General features: G+C 38.0%; 1 protein-coding gene across 2 annotated transcripts in view; it reads left to right on the top strand.

Moving 5' to 3' along the window:
* The window catches only part of MDGA1 (MAM domain containing glycosylphosphatidylinositol anchor 1), a 329,389-nt gene that overhangs the window by 198,760 nt on the left and 110,250 nt on the right, over positions 1–20,379 (top strand). The gene's annotated exons all lie outside the window — the stretch shown is intronic.

Consider the following 20,379-nt stretch of genomic DNA (forward strand, 5'->3'; position numbering starts at 1 on the left):
ATGATCTAATACATATTGATTTTACAGAAGACAATGTTGAAAAAGCACTACGCAATCTAAAACCATATCTATCTATTGGACCGGACGGAATATGTGCCTACTTCTTAAAAAAAGCTCTCCACTGCCATAGCCGAAGCTCTAAGCATAATCTTTGAAAAATCTTTCAGGACCAGCTCCTTGCCAAAACTATGGTCATAAGCCACAGTCATCCCCATCTTCAAAAAGGGGGAACCCAGCCTAGTTGAAAATTACAAACCAATCTCTTTATGCTGTGGCATCTGTAAAGTCATGGAATCAATTATTAACCAATCCATCATCCGCCACTTAAAAACAAACAACCTACTCTCTAATAAACAATTTGGTTTTAGGAAAAAAACTATCATGTAATCTGCAACTCTTACACTGCAAAAATATATGGACTACACAATTCAATCAGGACAAAGCAATAGACGTAATCTACATAGACTTCTGTAAAGCCTTTGATTCAGTGGTACATGACAAACTACTCCTAAAATTAAAATCTTACGGTATCTCTGGACACCTGCATAACTGGATAGAAGCATTCCTGTCAAACAGACAACAAATGGTCAAAATTGGGAGCGTCCTATCAAATTCTGTACCTGTGACCAGTGGTGTCCCCCAAGGCAGTGTTCTAGGACCAACTCTTTTCATACTCTACATAAATGACCTCTGTGATCATATCAAAAGCAACTGCATTCTCTTCGCTGATGATGTAAAGCTATTCAACACCAAACACAATACTGCTACCCTTCAAAAAGACCTTGACCATGTATCAGAATGCTCAAACAAATGGCAACTTCAAATCTCAACAAATAAATGCTCTGTCCTACATATTGGCAAAAAAATTATCAGAAAATAAAATACAAGCTGAATAGTCAAGACCTTGTTGATGATCCAAACTCTGTCAAGGATCTTGGAGTACTCATCTCAAATGACCTAAGTGCTAGAGCCCACTGTAACTACGTAGCCAAAAAGGCGTTAAGAGTTGTTAACCTAATCTTATGTAGCTTTTTCTCTGGTAATATTACACTAATAACTAGAGCATACAAAACATTTGCTAGACCAATACTCAAATACAGCTCATCAGTCTGGAACCCACATTACATATCCGATATTAACACAGTTGAGAAAGTCCAGAAATATTTCACAAGAAGAGTTCTCCACTCCTCTACCCATTGCAGAATACCTTATGCCACCAGACTCGAAATTCTAGACCTAGAAAACCTAGAACTACACCGCCTTCGGTCCGATCTAAGTATAGTATATAAAATCATACATTGCAATGTCCTACCTGTCAATGAATATTTCAGCTTCAACCATAACAATACAAGAGCAAACAACAGATACAAACTCAAGGTTAATTGCACCAAACTCGATTGCAGGAAATATGACTTCAGCAACAGAGTGGTCAATGTCTGGAATACTCTACCTGACTCTGGTTTTTTCCCCAAACCCCAAAAACTTTAACCTTAGACTGTCTACTATTGACCTCACTCCTTTCCTAAGAGGTCTGTAGGGGGTGTGCATAAGCGCACCAACGTGCCTACCATCCCTGTCCTATTGTTTCTTTTCTTTTCTTTTTTTTCTTATATGTATCCATGTATTCATAACTATGTTTTTACTTATACCTATTATCTTGTAAACAATTAACAAATAAAAAAAGAAGAAGGTAAAGGCTAGGAAGCAGAATTGAAAGAGGATTTTGAAGGCTTTATAAAAGACAGGACTACTGTATTTATGATTATTGTCTGAGGATATTTTGGGGTTCCAACTTGCACTGGGGTTGTACAAGAGTAAAAATGAAATCCAGACAGCTGTAAGGAAAGGAGAAATATTTATTCCCAAAAGCGAAGAAGTTTGCCTTAAGGCAGCTACAGAGAAAATGGTATACCTTGTTTTAGAGCGGAGTTTGTTCTGGGTGTGGAAGTGTATATGTGCTGTTCTAGGGTGACACTTGAGGGGCGTTGGTATGTGTAAATACATGTCATCTATGATGTTTATTCTTGTGAACCTACAGTTCTGCTGGGAGGCCATTTTAATTAACTTTCTTTGTGTTTACAGACCTTCTCCTTTGATATGCAGATAAGGTCTGGATAACGTATTGGTGGGTTGAGGAAATTTGAGTAAAAGAGTTCCCCCATTTGCTATTTTTATTTGATTAACTTAGATTCAGCTTGACTGTCAATTATCTAGCAGAGATGCCAATTCTCAATCCATTGTGGATTCTGTTAATTTTTAAGAGAAGATGGAGACAGTATAAAGAATAAAATATATTTTGATGTAAAAATTCCCACATTATCCTTAAAAACGCAAAACATTTTTGCCTGTAAAATGTCGTCATGGAAGCTTATAGTACCAACATGCTGATTTCTTGAGAAATAGCTATTTGATCCAGGTATCCAATGAATTTGTGGCAGAATCATGATTGAACAAAGCCAGGCTCATCGTTTCCCACAAGGGCCTTTCCCCCCATAATGGTCCACTCTTGTGTAAACCATTTTCTATTGTGGGCATTAAAACAAAATGCCATATTGTTGCATCAGTGGCGCAAGTGAATTATCATGTATGGTCTGGGCTAGCAGCCTCTTTACCTACTTGTATCATCAGAGAGTTTCCCCAGGGGGAATTTTGTCATGGTAGTTAACAAAGTAAGCTTTTCCAGGAGATCAACAAGTAAGCATTGCCACAGTCAGTTTAGGAGGTTAGGAACATGTAGAAATGATCACCCGGAAGGAATACCTTCATACCATCTCCATCGCTATCTACCTGAAGCTGTCAGGTCATTCTGCCTAAGAATAGACCTGATTAAAGACTCCACAATATTTATAAATACACTTTTTATAATCTACAAAAGCCTAAGAAGATATGGTATTGGTGGGAAAAAATAAGGTTACCCCACACAATCCTTTGGAAATAATGCTGCTTCTGCAAAACATTTCACCACTAAGCAAGTTACCCAATGCTTCCATTTGACAAGTATATAGCTATTTTGGCTCCCATCAAAGTGATGGCAGAAACTGCCTTCCTACCACCATTACAGCCCTAGCTGCAATCAAGAAATCCAAGTCATGGGAAAATAAATGAAAATAACATTTGTGCTGATTATGGAGTTCGATACTGGATATATATAATGAAGATGTATTGGAGCAGCTTAATTGTGAGTCAAAACATAGTGGCTATTAAGAATTTAATGCAATATAGATACATTTAATGGCAACAATCCTGCTGGGATTTCCTTTAACACTTCGTAGCATATGCATAATACACGACCTCTGGCCAATTGCTTGCTGTGCTGTGAAATGGGAGACTGGGACAAAGAGTGAAGAAACATTAAGTGCAGGAGTTATTGCCAGAGATACACAGGAATTGGGGAAAGATGAAAAATTGTGGCAGCTAATTGGCTCTAAACAAAACGATGACATTTTGAAGCTCATTTCCACCAGGTTTCCATTGATAACTATCATCACTCATTTTTTGCATATGAATATCTTTATGAAAGCAAAAGGTTTATAACTTGGGCTAAGCAGCTTTGTGATTTAATCTGCTTCTTTAGCGTCACCTACATGTAATTCTGGCTATAACAGAAAAACTAGATTGCATACTTTAGGTTAGACTCTATGAAGTCTCATCTCTTCAGTCAAGCTGCTACAGGGAGGAAAAAGTCTTTGAACTCTCATTCATTCCTCAACACTTTAGATTTTCAGTTTGAGGCACATTTCCCCAACTTTTCATCCATAGTCCTTAATTGTGTTTAAAGTTAACCAGGATATTGAACTTAGTCTGAAATGTTTACTTTAAATGCTATAATAATAATAACAACTCTGGATAAGTTATAACTCTAGTTAAAGGGGAAAGGTGGGGAGGCATTGTAAGATGGACCATGTAGTCCTCCTGTGGTATTTTGAAACACAAGCCATGTTAATATCTGTTTTGGCCCCTAGTCTTTCAAGGTCTTCTCAAACCTGGTGCTTTCCACAAGTATTGAAATTACAATATCCACAACTTCTTGTCAATATAGGAATTCTGGGAATTAGAAGTGTATGAGGAGGGCATTGATTGGAGATGGCCAATCATGACAAGGGAGAGCTTCTAGAAAGTACATTTCCTGTCACTATTCTGAGTAGAGTGAGAGGTCTTCAAAAAAAATCTTTCCAGTCGCTCGTATAAGGATGTTTATGTGATGAGCTGCATCTATGGTTTTGGCTCCTTTGAAGCCGGTCATCTGGACTGAAAATAGTTGTCAAGGAGCCTGAGAAATCAAATGTCAGAATATATTTATCTGCTGCCTGGGCAAACTAATAAATCCTCATTGGATTAGAATCTGTATGAAATAGAGATCAAACTATGGTCCAGATGGGGAATAAGGGAGGAGGGGGAGGAGTATATGGCCAGCTTGAGGAGCAGATTACAAGGTTTGAACAGAGGCCAGTTTTCTCTTTTCTCATGTCCTTTGTTGTAGAAAAACCCTGATAATTGGGGAAAGATACTTCCCTAAGCAGTTCAGGCAACTGTCAGAAAGGCACAAAGCATTTAACCGTAGCCATTGTAGGAATGCTGCCTAGGGGTCAATCTTGTGTTTTTTTTCCCCCATCTGTTGGGAACTAAGAAGGTGTGAAAGGGAAGCATCCTAGGCATTCAAAGTCCTGTGTACTGCCTGCATCAAGCTGACTATAGGAACATAAACAGCATGGAGTCAAGCAATAATTAGCAATTCATTAAACTATTAAAAAAAAAAAGAATCATTTCTTCCACCAGTACAAAGTGAAAGTATTAGCGATTGCAAGATTGATCAGGGATTAGTTACAAAGTTAGAAGTTAACTCCTCCTCTTCCCCTTCTTTATTCATCTGTTTCTTTCTATTCAAGATATGGAACCAAATACGATAAGCTGAAAGAAGCAAAGCCAAGAGTTATGGAAGCTACAGTACCAGGTTCAGTTTTTCACATCTGGGTCCAATTAAGTTAGTCATTGTTGAGTCAGGCCTAACCCTTTAAAGTTTGTGTAGAAAAATACTTGCTATTTCAACATGATTCTGGTGACAAAGTGCACCTCTGCCAAAGACATTTCAGTAAATCTGACTGATCCATTTGATCCATTTTCTTCTATTCCTGCAAGATACCTGAGCATGGCATTGTCCAGAAACTGCAGTCATATCCATTAAGTAAAAATTCTATGTTCAAGGTTAATTTCTATTTCGATTATCAGAAGCTTCCACATACACTGAATGCTGAAATTTGCTTCCCCCTGAGACACTTTGGTTGCTTGTTTAGGAAATTGAAGATGAGCCATTCAACCCTTGATGTGAATCATCAAGTTAATTCTTATGCTTGTGGCTAATCTGATTCTCATGCCAGCTTCTTCCATAGAAACTACATTGTTTTTGCTACTGGATAATTAGAACACCAAGTCCAGAGCAATTTCTTCATATCCTTGTTGTGTTCCCATGGTTCTGGCATCAGAAAAAGGCTGTTTCTTATCACTAAGATGAGAAGGGAATGATTTCTGGCATTTCTCCATCCTCTCCAAATCTATTCCTGAAGACTATCCAGATCTCTGAATAATATATGCTGGAAGATTGTGGAAGATTACAAAGTTCTGTGACTGTAGGTACATGGGTTCCCTAAACAAATAACAGCAATTTAGGAAATAATGAGCATCTTCATAATAACGATAGTTATTGAAAATAAAATTCATCTATCATCTGCTCCTTAGTCAATGATTCATCAACCCCTGCAATAAATGGTATTTTAAAGTTGTATTGCCTTACTTTTTGATACTGTGATCCTAACCTTCTTCTCCTCTGATACTTTTGGCTGTCTTCAACATCACTTTACCTGCAGCAATAGCTGGTTTAACTTTAAATTACTCTGTGCGAAGAGAACCAAATGAGCAGATGTGGTGGGGTTGCTCAACCAGCTGGTAGCAGGCTATGAAGTCTTTCTTCTCCAGAATGCTACTTTGAATTTAAGCCAATGCCATAATGACAAAAGTCATTCCAAGCTGATAGCTGTTCAGTAGAATGTGCGAAAATGTTAAGGGTCCAAAGGTCTCTGTGCAATTCCTATTGGGCAACTATATGCCACATGAAAATTAGAGCCAGGAGTAGTGTTTTCAGTGTCATTGGGTGGAAAGATTTTCTAATTTGGCTCATCTTTGACAAGTACAAGTGTTACTGTGTACCTTTTAAACTTTTCTGAATCATCTGCAGTATAATGTCAAGGCGGATGAAGGAGAAGGAGGACATAATGTATATAGGGACTTTATAGCTGCAAAGAATAATGTCATCTACTGATGATTATTTATGCAATCAAGGGGTAGCATGGTACTCTGAATGATTTACATTCATTATAGACAAACAACTGCATTTCTTAATAATTGACACACAGCAATTAATCTACAAATTCTATGGCAATCAAAGGCTTGTATACACAAGTAACTTGCTGCACATGGTGCATCTGTCACACTCCTTTATTCCCAATACTATAGATAGCAATTAAGATCTGCTTATACCTATCTGTGAAAAATCTTTTGGCAATATTACCACTAGCAGCAGCACCACATTTAAATCTACACCAAAACCTGTCCTACCAGTGGTAGGATTAAAAAAAAATTACTACTGGTTCTGTGGGCATGGCTTGGTCACCCCACTAACCTGCCTTCCAGCTCCGTTCTCCTGTGCAGGGCAACAAAAAAAGACCCAGTCAATCAGCTGGGACTTGGGAGGCAGAGAATAGATGGGGGCAGGGCCGGTCAGAGGTGGTATTTGCTGGTTCTCCAAACTAATCAAAATTTCCGCTACCGGTTCTCCAGAACTGGTCAGAACCTGCTGAATACCACCTCTGTGTCCTACATTTTTTAAAGCTTCTCTTGTAAAAATGGGTCACCTGCATAATGCAAATGGGTGTGGAGCCATCTTAGCACTGCTGAAATGACTGTGTTGTGAAGCTGTGCTTTCTGGGCTTTCTTTTCTTAGAGAGAAATGTTAAAGTACAATTGCATTTAATAAGTGCTGTGAAGACTATCAGAAGCCACTTCTTAGTACCTTTTTTTCTTTTCTATTTTTTTAACTTTTTTCTTTTGATGTACATTTTGCTTTCTCTTTGCTTTTTCTCTTTTCTTTCTAACTTTATATTACTGTGTCTATAAAGCTCTGACTGGTTGATGTATTAATTGTTTAAGTTTTAATAAAAATTAACTCTTATGATCTCTTTATATATTTTTGCAGTTCAGAAATGCTATCAACAAGGAGACCTTTGAAATATTGGAAATATATTGTTAGGCTGATATATATTGTACTGCAATGTACTGTATTTCATCTTAGTTTGTTGTTGGGAGTTGGCTGAGAGATTTTGTGCGTGTGTGTGTGTACACATATATGCAATTATACACACACAAACACAATAAATCTCTTGGCCAACTCCCAACAACAAATTAAGGTGAAATATAGTGCACTGCAGCACAGAAACACAGTACAATGCAGATAAATATCAAGTGGTCTCAATGACTTTCTAAAAGAATGCAAATGACCAGCTGTCTGCAAGGAGTATAAATCCTTCCATTCCCACCATCCAGTCAGAGCTGAAGAAGCTTCTTGGATGAGTAGTGAAACAAAAATAAAACAAGAAAGTTGCCTCTTCAAAAAGCATTTTTGGGACAACCATGACGTGGTTGAGAATCTCCATAGACATCTCTCTCTAAAGTTACATCATTATACTCTTCTTTTTATAATCTATCTTGTCTAATTATCAAAGCTATAAATCACTTCTTCTTTTTTCATTTTTATGCAAAAAGTCAAAGAAAAAAAAAGTCCATCAGTCTCCGATAAATCAATAGTTAATTTATCAATTTTAGCAAGATCTGTCAATTTCACCAACCATTCTTCCACAGTGGTTAGTGTGGAACCTTTCCATCTCTTTGCAATAGGAGTTACTTCATTATGCCTCTCTCACCCACACATACTACATAGAGAGACATAGAGACACTGTGTTAATTAGAATCATAATACTAGGTTAACTCATCCTTCCATTCTTCCGAGGTCGGTAAAATGAGGACCCAGATGGTTGGGTACAATATGATGTCTCTGTCACTTAGAGAGGGCTGTAAAGCACTGTGTAGTGGTATATAAGTCTAAATGCTATTGCTATAATGTGAAAGGAGAGATTTGGCTCATTGAGTTCAATCCCATGCTAAATGCAGCAGTGGTTGGATTCATTTTTTTTTTACTACTGGTTCTGTGGGCATGTCTTGGTGGGCATGGCAGGGGGAGGATACTGTAAAATCTCCAGTCAGAGGTGGTATTTTCCGGTTCTCCGAACTCTTCAAAATTTCTGCTATCGATTCTCCAGAACTGGTCAGAACCTGCTGAATACACCTCTGAAATGCAGACATCCTAATTAAACTATCCCCAGCAGATACTTGTCAACCTCCACTTGAATAAATTCCATAATGGAGACTAACTCTTCTGTAGGTAATTAGTTTTGCTGTCAAACTATTTCTACTGTTAAGAAGCTTTTCCTAATAACCCTAATCTATTTTTCCATATGTTGATGGCAAATAGGGGTGTTGTGTGCAATAATAGAACAATCCAGTATGCCACAAAATTTTCTGTTTTCCTCCTGGTACTTGTAAATCCAGCCATTCTGCAGGTGGTTTACAGTTTTGTAAATAATCAGCAAAAGGAAATTATCTTCCTCTGATTCACTCTTCTTGTGGCATTATATTCTTTTAAATGTTGAAAAACTGGTCTGAAAGACCCCTCTCTGAAATGGTTCCCACATCAGAAACTAAAGACATCAAAGAGACATAAATATTTTAAAATGGGTTCTTGAGGATAAAAGCACGCCCTACTTAAAAGCTAGTGCATTTTAAAAGGTGTGGAGTAACTTGTGTACAATGTACTATGAGCAGTGAAGCAGTTAGTTCGTATTAATTAGTAACCACCAACTCCTCCCCAACTCTTTATTGCTGAATAGCATAATGCCCAGTGCAGTTTTTCTTAGCAGGAAGCATCTAGAACAGTGATGGCTAACCTTTTCATCGCCGCATGCCGAAAGTGTGTGCATTTTGTCAACCTCTATAATGCACCCATAATGCAATGCACGTGTGACCCCCCCCATATCCCTGCACATGCGTGCACGACCCCCCGTGCAAAGGCAGCACGTCCCCTGAGTGCGCCACGCACCTTGCGCATGCGTGCATGACCCCCTCATGCATGCTCCCCACCTCCCATGCATACATAGCAGATACCCAACAATCAGCTGGCTGGTGAGAGGCGCTCATTCGCATGCACAGTGGACCTGATCTGGGGCGACAGCTCGCATGCCGGCAGAGATAGCTCTGCATGCCATTTCCAGTATGCATGCCATAGGTTCACCATCACGGATCTAGAAGCCCTTGACTTACTACCACAATTGAGCCCAAGCTTTCTGTTGTTAAGTGAGACATTCATTAAGTGAGTTTTGTCCCATTTTACAACCTTTCTTGCCCTCGTGTTAAGTGAACCACCACAATTGTTAAAATAGCAGCAATAGCAATTGCACTTAGACATATATATTGCTTCACAGTGCTTTACAGCCCCATCTAAGAGGTTTACAAAGTCAGCATATTGCCCCTAACAATCTGGGTTGTCATTTTACCTTCCTCGAAAGGAGGGAAGGCTGAGTCAACCTTGAGCCTGGTGAGATTCGATCTGCTAAATTGGTGAGGCAGCTGGCAGTGAGCAGAAGTAGCCTGCAGTACTGCATTCTGACCACTTTATAGTAACTCGTTTGTTAAGGTAATCTGGCTTCTCCATTGACTTTGCTTGTCAGAAGGTCGCAAAAGGGGACCACATGACTTTGGAACATAGCAACGGTCATAAATATGAGCCAGCTGCCAAGGAACTGAATTGCTGGACGTGACCATGGGGATGCTGCAACAGTCATAAATGTGACAAACAGCCATAAGTCACTTTTTTCAATGCCACTGCTGAACAGTCACTAAACGAACTGTTGTAAGCTGGAGGACTACCTGTACTGATCCTGGAGTTACAGAAAATGTTACAGAAATTAAAATATAAATAAAATTTCATTATTTTCTAAATAATACATTATACAGTTTTCAAAATACTTCATTGTTTTTTCATCCTTTTTCCTTCTTTCAAGCTGCATTGTTGTGTTGAACTTGAACTTGGACATTTCAATGAGAAACCAGTCCAATAATAAGGTTCGCTGGATAACTTTGGGCACTTCCCCTCCCCCAGTCTCACTGTGATGGTGACACGTTTATTAAAATTGTAATATATGAATATTAGATTTTATATTTAATACCATAAGGTTGCATAATGGCATCTGACACTTTAGATTCTTGTGTTGGTGTGTGCGCCCATGTATCCAAAAATCTGGTAAGATTGCCAACATCGAGGCGATTTCACCATTCTCGAATAAGATGTTGCTGTTAAATTGTAAGTAATAAAATATATGGGGATGGGATGGAATATATCACAACTGTTGGTGAACTTGTTAGATTTGCAATTTTGTAAGGAAAAGTTGCTGACTGTGCTATGATGCAAGACAATGTAATGATATTAGTCATTTGAAAAGACTTCTGCCTTCTTTCTTATTCCAAAGTGACTCTATCTTATCTCAGCTGAGCAAAATAAAATTGTGATAAGCTTAATAATATGAATTTCAAATGGGATTTAGTATGCAGAATGAGATTATCTTCATTAACTGATTCTCAGTGCTTGGGTGCTGTTTCTCTTTGCAAGCAGCTCTTGCACTGCTTCAATCTTTCTTTAGCCCCTACCATGTTACTTAGGAGAAAAAATGGGGGGAGTGCGATTTAGTTTGCATGTGGTTGTACTGGCATTTAGAACTCAAGGCAATATTTCTCCCCATAGGAAATTAAACTTAAATGTAAAATAATGCATTGCACTCCTGGGTGCTTAAGATCAGAGAAAGAGGACAGGAAAAAGAAATGTTAAGAGCTAGAATAAATGCCAGAATGATCTTGTCAAGAGCTTTTTTTTAAAGAGTGAAATGTGGTCTCAAGCTTCTTTTCTACTTCCACTTAATCCAGAAGAAGTACTTACAGAGCAATAAAAGCTGCTATGGTTCTTTTGCCAGCAGTACAATTGATAGGTCTGATAAGCAATTTTGGTTCAGGCCTAAAAAGCAGAACTTAGAGCATTTTTTTTCTGAGCGCTTGATGTGAAGATTTGAAGACCCAAATTGGAAATTATGATATGCACTTAGCAAATGTCAGAAATGTCTACCATGTCTACCTCTTCCACTGAGGTATCAAGGTCATACATGCTCTTGTTAAAGAAGAAACTGGTCCGGTTGAGGGGCTGCCACAGAGAGAAAGGGGTCAAGCTATTTTCTAAAGCACCAGTAGGCCAGACAAGGAATAATGGATGGAAACTGAACAAGGAGAGATTTAACCTGGAAATGAGGAGAAACTTTCTGACAGTGAGAACAATCAACCCATGGAACAGCTTGCCCTCGGAAGTTGTGGAAGCGCCATCACTTGAGACCTTTAAGAAGAGATTGGACTGCCATTTGTTTGAAATGGTGTAGGGTGTCCCACTTGGACTAGATGATCTACAAGATCTTTTCCAAGTCTGATTATCTGTGATCTGGTTTCAAGTTGGGAGGAAGACGCTGGAAATAAAATGGATGCGGGCTGCAGGAAAGAAGGTCTCTGTTAATTTGATTTTCCAGAAACTTTAGTGACAGAAGCATGTTTTCAAGGTAATTTCAAGGTAATATTCTCTACCAAAAAATGTATGCAATTTCAATTGAGTGAAGAACCTAGCCAACATTGCATATGGTTCTCTGTCTATCATATGATTTGTGCTCATCCTCTAGACTTCTCCTCACTGGTTTTAAAGCATTTTTGGATTTGTTTATTCATGATTATTTATTCATGATTGTTTTGGTTTCAGCAATACATAACAAATCTTGTCAAGCAAGATTTCTGATAAATAGTAGGATGCATTTTTCTTATATAAGGGAAATCATGATATAGGTTGCACCTTATGATTCTTCTTTTATGTCCTCTGAGAGCATTTGAACCAAGACAGATTCTTTGTTTGTCCAATCACAACTTGGCCAATAAAAATTCTATTCTATTCTATATAGTGCAATGTGTAAATTTTGTACACAGTGAATAAATTTTCAATGGTCTGGGAGGATAATGAACCTATTTATGTAAACAGATACTGATGGAAAGTGAACAAAAAGGTAAGGAAAGAGTGGGATCTAGGTTTGAAACCTAAGATTTTGGAAATGATATTGTATAAATTAGAAACTACACTTGGATTACATGCTGGTCATTACAGAATGTAAGAGGTGATTCCTTGCTCCAATGAAACAGTCTAAAAGTAGAGAGAAAGAGAACAGGGAGAAAATCACTTTGAAGGTAGAGACAGAACATGTGTGATTTAGTGCCCATTCAGAAAGGCATATGTTGGTGGATCTGGGAATCAAAATTCTTGGGATTCCATCTACCAAATGTTTTCCAATTTATTTTCACACTGCCTAGTGCATCATGAAAGCATCTCACCCAAGGCTGTCAAATTTGCAGCTTGTGGACCAGATGTGTCAGACACTGGTCACATCCACACCCAGTTTAGCGAAGGGGGGGGAAGTCATGACACGTCATGTGACAATACTGTGACAACACGAGTTTGACACACTCGACCTAACCAGTTCATAGAATCAATTGGTCAGGAATCAATTAAACAAATCAACAGAGAAGAAACATTTTGTACCAATCACAATCCTAGTAATCTCTTCTTCCTGGCACAATAATGAATCTATAGGTAGGCTTGGGTCATTTTTGTCCTATGCTTGGTATGGAAGAATGAGATACCTTTAATGCAGCTCAGCTATAAATTACTTGCATTAATAAAGTATAGATAGGAAGGGCTTATTTTTTTATCTGGTTTTTTTTTCATACAACCCAAGACCCATTCCCCAAAGCAGTACATCATTTAAAATTAAGAAGACAGCACATGTTGTAATTCCAGAGTTCACAATAACTGAGTTATAAGAATGGCAGGGCTGTAACATAGTATTTCCCTTTATGGTGTCTTGTTAGCATGTTTTAATTGGACACAGCTTCTAAGCTAAGCTTCAGTAAACCTGGTGAGTGGCTATTTCAAGTTGAAGCATTTGGGCAAGCTGGAGGCAAAAAGGTCAAACAAAATAATTCCACTCAGGATGACATTTTCTCTAGCATTGGTGGAGTAAAATCTGGGGCATAATCAATTAATGATAAGGAAGTAAGTCATTGAGTGGGAGTACCATTTATCTGAAGACAATTTGGCTAGTTCAGTTAATTGGCTTAGGTAGGTGTAAATGCTATGAGTGCTAACATCAAGGAAGATCACTGTCATCTGTCACACTGCAAATTGACTGTCATCTGTCACTCCTCTGAGAAAAGGCTAATTAGCTGTAGACTATTATTACCACAACCTTACTCAAAATGCATATGTTCACACAACTCTATCAACCTATAGAAAATAGAACTGCCAAACAAGCTATTTTTTTCTTCTTATTGCTATTTAATGTCAATTTCCATCATTGTGTTATGAACAAGAGGCACAGTCCAGCCAAAGTATCACATACATTTGAGAGGCTCATTCTGTGCATTTATTATTCAGTTCAATGAACTAAGCCAGGTTCATTCCAGTGAGATGTAAAACAAACATGACTGCTATTCAAGCAGTAATTTCTAGGAAGGAAGGAAGGAAGGAAGGAAGGAAGGAAGGAAGGAAGGAAGGAAGGAAGGAAGGAAGTTTTTCTTAAATACTATTCCATAAAGAAGGTATTTCATGATTTGAGCTTTCCAATTCTAGCAAATAGGAAAAGAATGGTGTGAGCAATAGGAAAAAGCTTCACATTACAATGATAGCATGCCCTATGATAGTATCAGGGATTAGGAGAAAACATTGTTTTATTGGTGTTTTAAATATTATTTGCACTATCCTAGAATTATCATCTTTGGACTACAAAAATCTGGCTGGCTGCAGATAACAGCAATGAGATACAGAAGATGAACTCTTTGCCGCTATCTAGGAGTCAACAGGGTTTTTTGTTTGTTTTTTTTGCAGCCCAGGTCTGATAGCTACCTATTTTTGAAAGGAAGCATGGCTTTTGGATTTTTATGCTGCTGCAAATTTTGCCATGCAGTTTTCCAGTCAAAGAAATGTGAGCATTCAAAGAAATTACTTATAAAATTGTTTGCATTGGAGACAAAAAGGCTTAGAGCAAACTGCTTGCAAACAAATGAGTATATTAGGAGGAAACATGTATGCAAATTTTTGATGTGAAGTTATTTTTAAAATTCCATAAGCTGAAGCAGAAGCAGAACAAAATGAACTTGTGCATAAAACATGTGAATGTTATAGAATATGAAACAGATGGATACATCCATCTCTATCAATGCTATATTATGGAAAAATAGAAAATAAGAAATTCAGGGCTTTCTCATTCATTTCCCTTTCTCTCAAGCAAGTGAGCATAAAATTGCAACTCCCTGTGATCTGCTTAACACTGCCATTAAAAAGTAACCATTGGGAATTAAAATAATAACCTTTGCAAAAATGTTCCCAAAGTCGTTGCCTTTCAATCTTTGACTCCTTTGATAAGGATAGACAATGTGGTACTTTAATGTTTTAGAATACAAATGGGGCACCCAAGAGCAAAGGTCACTCAACCTGAAACTTCTTCCATGAACCCAGGTCAAGAACAGTCTTTCAAACTAACTTCCAGCACAACCTGGCTCTGGAGAGAAGCCAACATTATTGATCACAAGGATCACAGGGCAGTATGAATATTGCTGTAGCAACTAGAATTTTCACTAATATGCTCAACAGCTCAACTAATATGCTCAACATGTTACTGGATAAAAGATCTTATATGATTTGAAGTTGTGGGTTTTTTTTTTCAAAGTTCCTACTTGAATAGTGTATTTGACTTTCTATCACCTGGCATCCTGTGCAGTTGTATTAAAAACTCTGCCCAGGTTGCTCCTGGTCAATATAGATCTGACAATATGAGGTCTGAGTCCTTTTATTCTTGGTTATACCTATTTGATGTTATTTCACTTCAAGGTGTTGCCATTACTCTCCTTGAAATAATGTTTTCTCACATCTCTGTGCTTCCTTCCGGTTGAGTAGAAAATAATTACTGAATTTGTGAAATTACACCTCTGTTCCTCTAACTGCAGAATTAATTTGCTAGAGTCTGCTAAGATAGGAAGCTGGGAGGTGGAATCCTAGAATATCTCAATGATGTTGCAGTGTTTTTCTAACTTCTGCTTCAGTTAAAATATATTGATAGGGGAAATCAGTCGATTGCTGCTTAATGGGGGGCTGAGGTGCTTAGATGTAACAGCACAGCAATATTGACTGGAACCAGTTATAGGGGGCAAGTGACTCTCTTGTTAAAACAACTTTACTGTCAATCGATCTGTTTTCAGGCATAATAAAAAGTTGTGCTTATGACTTCTATACATATCTTGAAACTCGTTTTGAAAGATCGCTTTGGTTATTCTTAAATTACATGTATATTAACCTTTTTCAAAATATATAAAGGAAATTCAGAAATATGAAACATGAAGGCAATACACAGGGAGTTTACAAGCATGATAAAATTAGGTTGCTTTGCTCAATATTTAAATAATTGGTTTCAAGTATTGGAAATGTATTATATTGTTTTAAAAGTTACAGATTATTGTTAATGTCCAAGCAATGCATAAATATCAGCAGTAGTGGCCAACACAATATAGATCCTAAAATAAGATTTAAAATTACAATAAATTCTCCCCAAACTACTAAGCATTTTTTTCCCTGATTTTACAGATCATTTCAAGTTAGTACTGTTAAGACTTTCTATTTAGAGAAATCCACAATTCAGATATGGTTCAAGCACTTTGATAGAATTATAATCCAAAAATGTTTTTCTTTGAGTTAACATCTGTATCAGATTTACAGCGTTATCTTGGATGTTGAGCCTACTCCCATAAGAGACTTTCTTCTACAGAATCTGAAAGACTTTACAGTCCCCCCCAACAACTCTATGCAGGCAATTAAATCTTCAGAAAAAAATCTGCCACTATCCCAAGATAGGGATATGTAAGTAGGCTTTCCTTTCCTACTTCTAGACTTGGTGATTCCTTTCTAAGATTCCTTTCCCTGCTATGCCTCCTCTAGAAGCAAAAATGTTTCTATTTAGGAAACCTGAGGTGAAGGTGAAGGTTTGTTCTCCAAGCTTGTGGGTTGGTTTCAGAGATGGTATTCAGCAGGTTCTGACCAATTCTGGAGAACCAGTAGCGGAAATTTTGAGTAGCTCAGAGAACCGGCAAATACCACCTCTGACTGGCCCTGCCCCCATCTATTCTCTGCCTCCTGAGTCCCCAGCGGATCGACTGGGTCTTCTTTTGTTGCTCTGCACAGGAGAAAATCCAGAACATCCCAAATGAAGCAGAATTGCCAATATGACAGTGACTGATTATAAAATGCCACTAATTGATGGACTTTCCTCTTATATAATAGTTTCATTTTATTTCATTTCTTCTTACCCAGCTCAGGGTAATCTGACCTGTTTTGGAGCAGAGCAAGATAATATACTACAAATTTTTCAGAAAGGACTTCTATGTTACATCAGTGTAGGATTTCTTTCAAAGCAAGTTCTCTTTGGGTACTTCCAGAAATCAACGCAGATGTAAGCCAGCTGCTTTCTGGGGAACTAGTTGAATAGGAATGAAGCATGTCCAGTATGTAAAATTATGAATAGCAATTTAGATCTGTAAAAATGCATACAGTGGTGCTTAAAAGTTTGTGAACTCTTTCAAAAATGTTAATATTTCTGTATAAATATGATCTACAATGAGATCTGTTCTCCATAAAAATCCTAAAACTAAGTAGAGAATTAAACATACAAGTTAAAAAAAAAACAGTATATGTGTTCATTTGTTCATTGAGGAAAATGATCCAAAGCTACATATTTGTCTATAGCAAAAATATATGAACATTTGCTTTCAGTAAGTGGTGTACCCTTCTTTTGGCAATTGAATGGCAGTTGAATGTTTTTGATAACTGTTGATCAGTCCTGCATGATGGCTTGGAGGAATTAAAGGTAGCAAAGCAGCACCGATCCCATAATATTTCGATCACTATGATTTGGATGGATAAGGCTCTTATGCTAGAATGCAGTGTTTTGCCTTTCATCTAACATAGCACTTTCTCTTCAAGTCAAAAAGTTATATTTTGCTCTCATTTATCCACAGCACATTCTTCCGTAATATCCAATATTGACATAACATCCAATATAGGGAACATTTCTGAATGTGATTAGAAAGTAAGTTCAGCTGGTTTAATTTCCTTATTAAAGGCGCCCCTGATGCTGAAAGCAAAGATCCTTTGACTCCTGGTGCTCAAATCTGTGGGAGACCATTATTTTATGGTCTCCTTGGAAGAAGCTGTCCCTGAGGGCACTCATGGACATTCTCCCATTCTATCTTACATAGACATTTGAAGGACTGATCCACCTTCATTCCTCACAATGGCTGTCAGCTCTGCTTGTTCACAGAGGTGTCTTCACTCAACCATTACTCATACTGGATGTCTAAAACACCTCCTATTTGGTGGCCCTCCTACAAGCTACACTGTGGAGGATTCCTAACATTCAGTTTTTAAGCATGTTGGGCAATCAGAGATTAGTATTTGGTGAGATTTTTCCAGAATTGGGGTTCTATCAGTTCTCACCTATTTGCCAGTTGTTAACATAACCAGTTGTTAACATTCTAAGCAGTTCAGAGAACCGGTTGTTAGAAGAAATTACTGGGCTAATCCTGTAAAGAAGGCAGGAAGGAAACATTCTGGTGTTACTTACAGAAACTGCCTCTCCGCTAACCCTTGTTACATTCTTGGCAGGACTAGACTTCCTGTCTCAGGAACTTCTCTGGAGGTTTTTTCCCCCTCCTTTGCTGATACTTTGCTTCTGTGGAGTGACCATTCAAAGTTACAACAGCACTGAAAAAAGTGACTTATGACCATTTTTCACACTTACAACTGTTGCAGCATCCCCACAGGAATGAGAGGCCAGGTGAGGAGATGCGTGCCTCGATGTGAGTGATATTGAGTTGGCCACGCCCAGCCAATAACATGACCACCAAGCCACGCCTACCAACTAAGCCACACCCACAGAATCAGTTGTTAAAAAATTTGAATCCCACTTCTGGATTTTTCCTTTGTCTGCAGCAAAAAGGAAAATAGATTTTGAAGTGGGTTTTAGAACTTACTCACGGTCCAGTCAACCTTATGTTTTGGAGTAACTTTTTTGTTGAAGAATAAATCCCAGATTAGCTAAACTCTTTAGAGTGGAAAAAAATGAAAGGTTTATGGAATAATAATACCTATCCACTTGTTGGTCTCTTGCTTTTTTACCTCCTGCTGTATAATACTTATACTGAAGTAGACATAGTTTATGAGTATTTATGATTGTCTAGTACAAAGCTTTATAAGTACATCCTGCTACAGCAAGGATAATAAGTGAATTCTCCCAAACTATTTAGGATCCAAAACAAAATACAATAGACACAGAAAATCAGGTATAAGTCAATTTCCTCTTGAAGAATAAAGTGAAGTATAACTTGAGTTAGTGCAAAAATATTTCTGTGTTGAAGCTAATTACTTTGGCCTCAGTGTCTGGAACTACAGAATATGAACACATCCAAGAAACCATTGCTTGTGGTTTCAGGCTGATGTTCCGGCATCTCTTTCCTTGTCCCCTTTTTTTTTACTGTATTTCATATCACATACACTAGTTTTGTGGCTTAATTCTTAAAGTTTAGAAAGGAAGCATCTGACATCTGCATAATTAAACACTAATATGCAGGGCAGTATATTTAAGGTATACACAGTTCAAGCAGCATGATATTTTTCACATTTTTGGAGTGCTGTAAAACACAGAGAACCAAGACTTTGAGTAGAATTAGATGGGTGTGTGCCTTATTTGCACAAATATCAGTTGGGAGGTCTTTGCATGTGATTATTTCCTACTGTGTTCCCAAGATTATCATTTGGATAGAGACTCACTCATGCTGTAACAAGAAAAGGGGACAAACATTGTCCTAAAATAAGCAAAATCTTGTTTAAAACATAAATGCAAATTAGCAATGATGACTATAATTAAGTATAATAGCTATGTAGTTGCATCTAAATTAAGGGAAGGCTACTAAAAAAACTAAGTGGAAAGCTTATTTGATATATTTTTAAAGGGTTAATATTTAAGAGAGATAGAGGAAATTCCCTATGAACCTCTCCATGATATTGCAGGCCTTAAATACAAAGCATCTTACCATAAAGCTGCATGATATGCAATTCCAAGAAACGTTCTGTTGTCCTTCTGAAGGACCAATTGGATGTGGAGCAGATAACCATCAAATAAAGGCCACTGTAAATCAAGAACTGTGTTCTGAATACATAGCCACCTTAATTTGTCACATTAAGTTTGTATTTCTTTCTGTTGTTGTCTTTTTTAAGGCTCATATACCTTTCAAAGCCCTTTCTCTACTATTGATGTGACCTGGAAGCAGTGGTGGGATTCAAATTTTTTAACTACCGGTTATTTGGGCGTGGCTTGGTGGGAGTGGCATTGCTTGGTGGGCCTGGCAGGGGAAGGTTACTGCAAAATCCCATTCCTTCCTCACCCCACTAACCTGCTTTCCAGCTCCATTCTCATGTGCAGGGCAGCAAAAGAAGACCTAGCCGATTATCTGGGACTCGGGAGGCAGACAATAGATGGGGCAGGGCCAATCAGAGGTGGTATTTGATGGTTTTCCAAACTACTCAAAATTTCCACTACCAGTTCTTCAAACTACTCAAAATTTCTGCTACTGGTTCTCCAGAACTGGTCAGAACCTGCTGAATACCACCTCTGCCTGGAAGACATGCAAATTACCATGCTATGGATAGGTCTCATAGGTTGATTGTTGCCTGTGAAGCTTCTGAAAGCCACATTATCTAAGTCCTTTGGGGTGCAGGGGATTGGTATAGGGGCCTACCTGGTGTACTGGATTTAGTATGGTGTAATGTCCTAGGAACTCCCTGGCATCATGTTTTAAACTGGTCTCCCCAGATCTGACATTCTCACATAGGGCAGGACTGCTTATGGATATTTCTACGGATTGCAGTTTTGATCTATCTGGAGCAGGCCAGAACTGGAAAAGCTACTTTAATTTATCCTTGCTTTGGAAAGTTCACCTCCTGCCTGATCTCAAACTATGAACAATTATCTTAAGATGTTAATTTGTTAAGCCAGCCTTTTGTTTTACTACTTCAGTTTTTGGTGTGAGACATATACAAAG

The sequence above is a fragment of the Pseudonaja textilis genome, chromosome 1, assembly GCF_049901715.1.
Source record: "Pseudonaja textilis isolate UNSWEBS1 chromosome 1, rPseTex1.2, whole genome shotgun sequence".
Lineage (NCBI taxonomy): Eukaryota > Metazoa > Chordata > Lepidosauria > Squamata > Elapidae > Pseudonaja > Pseudonaja textilis.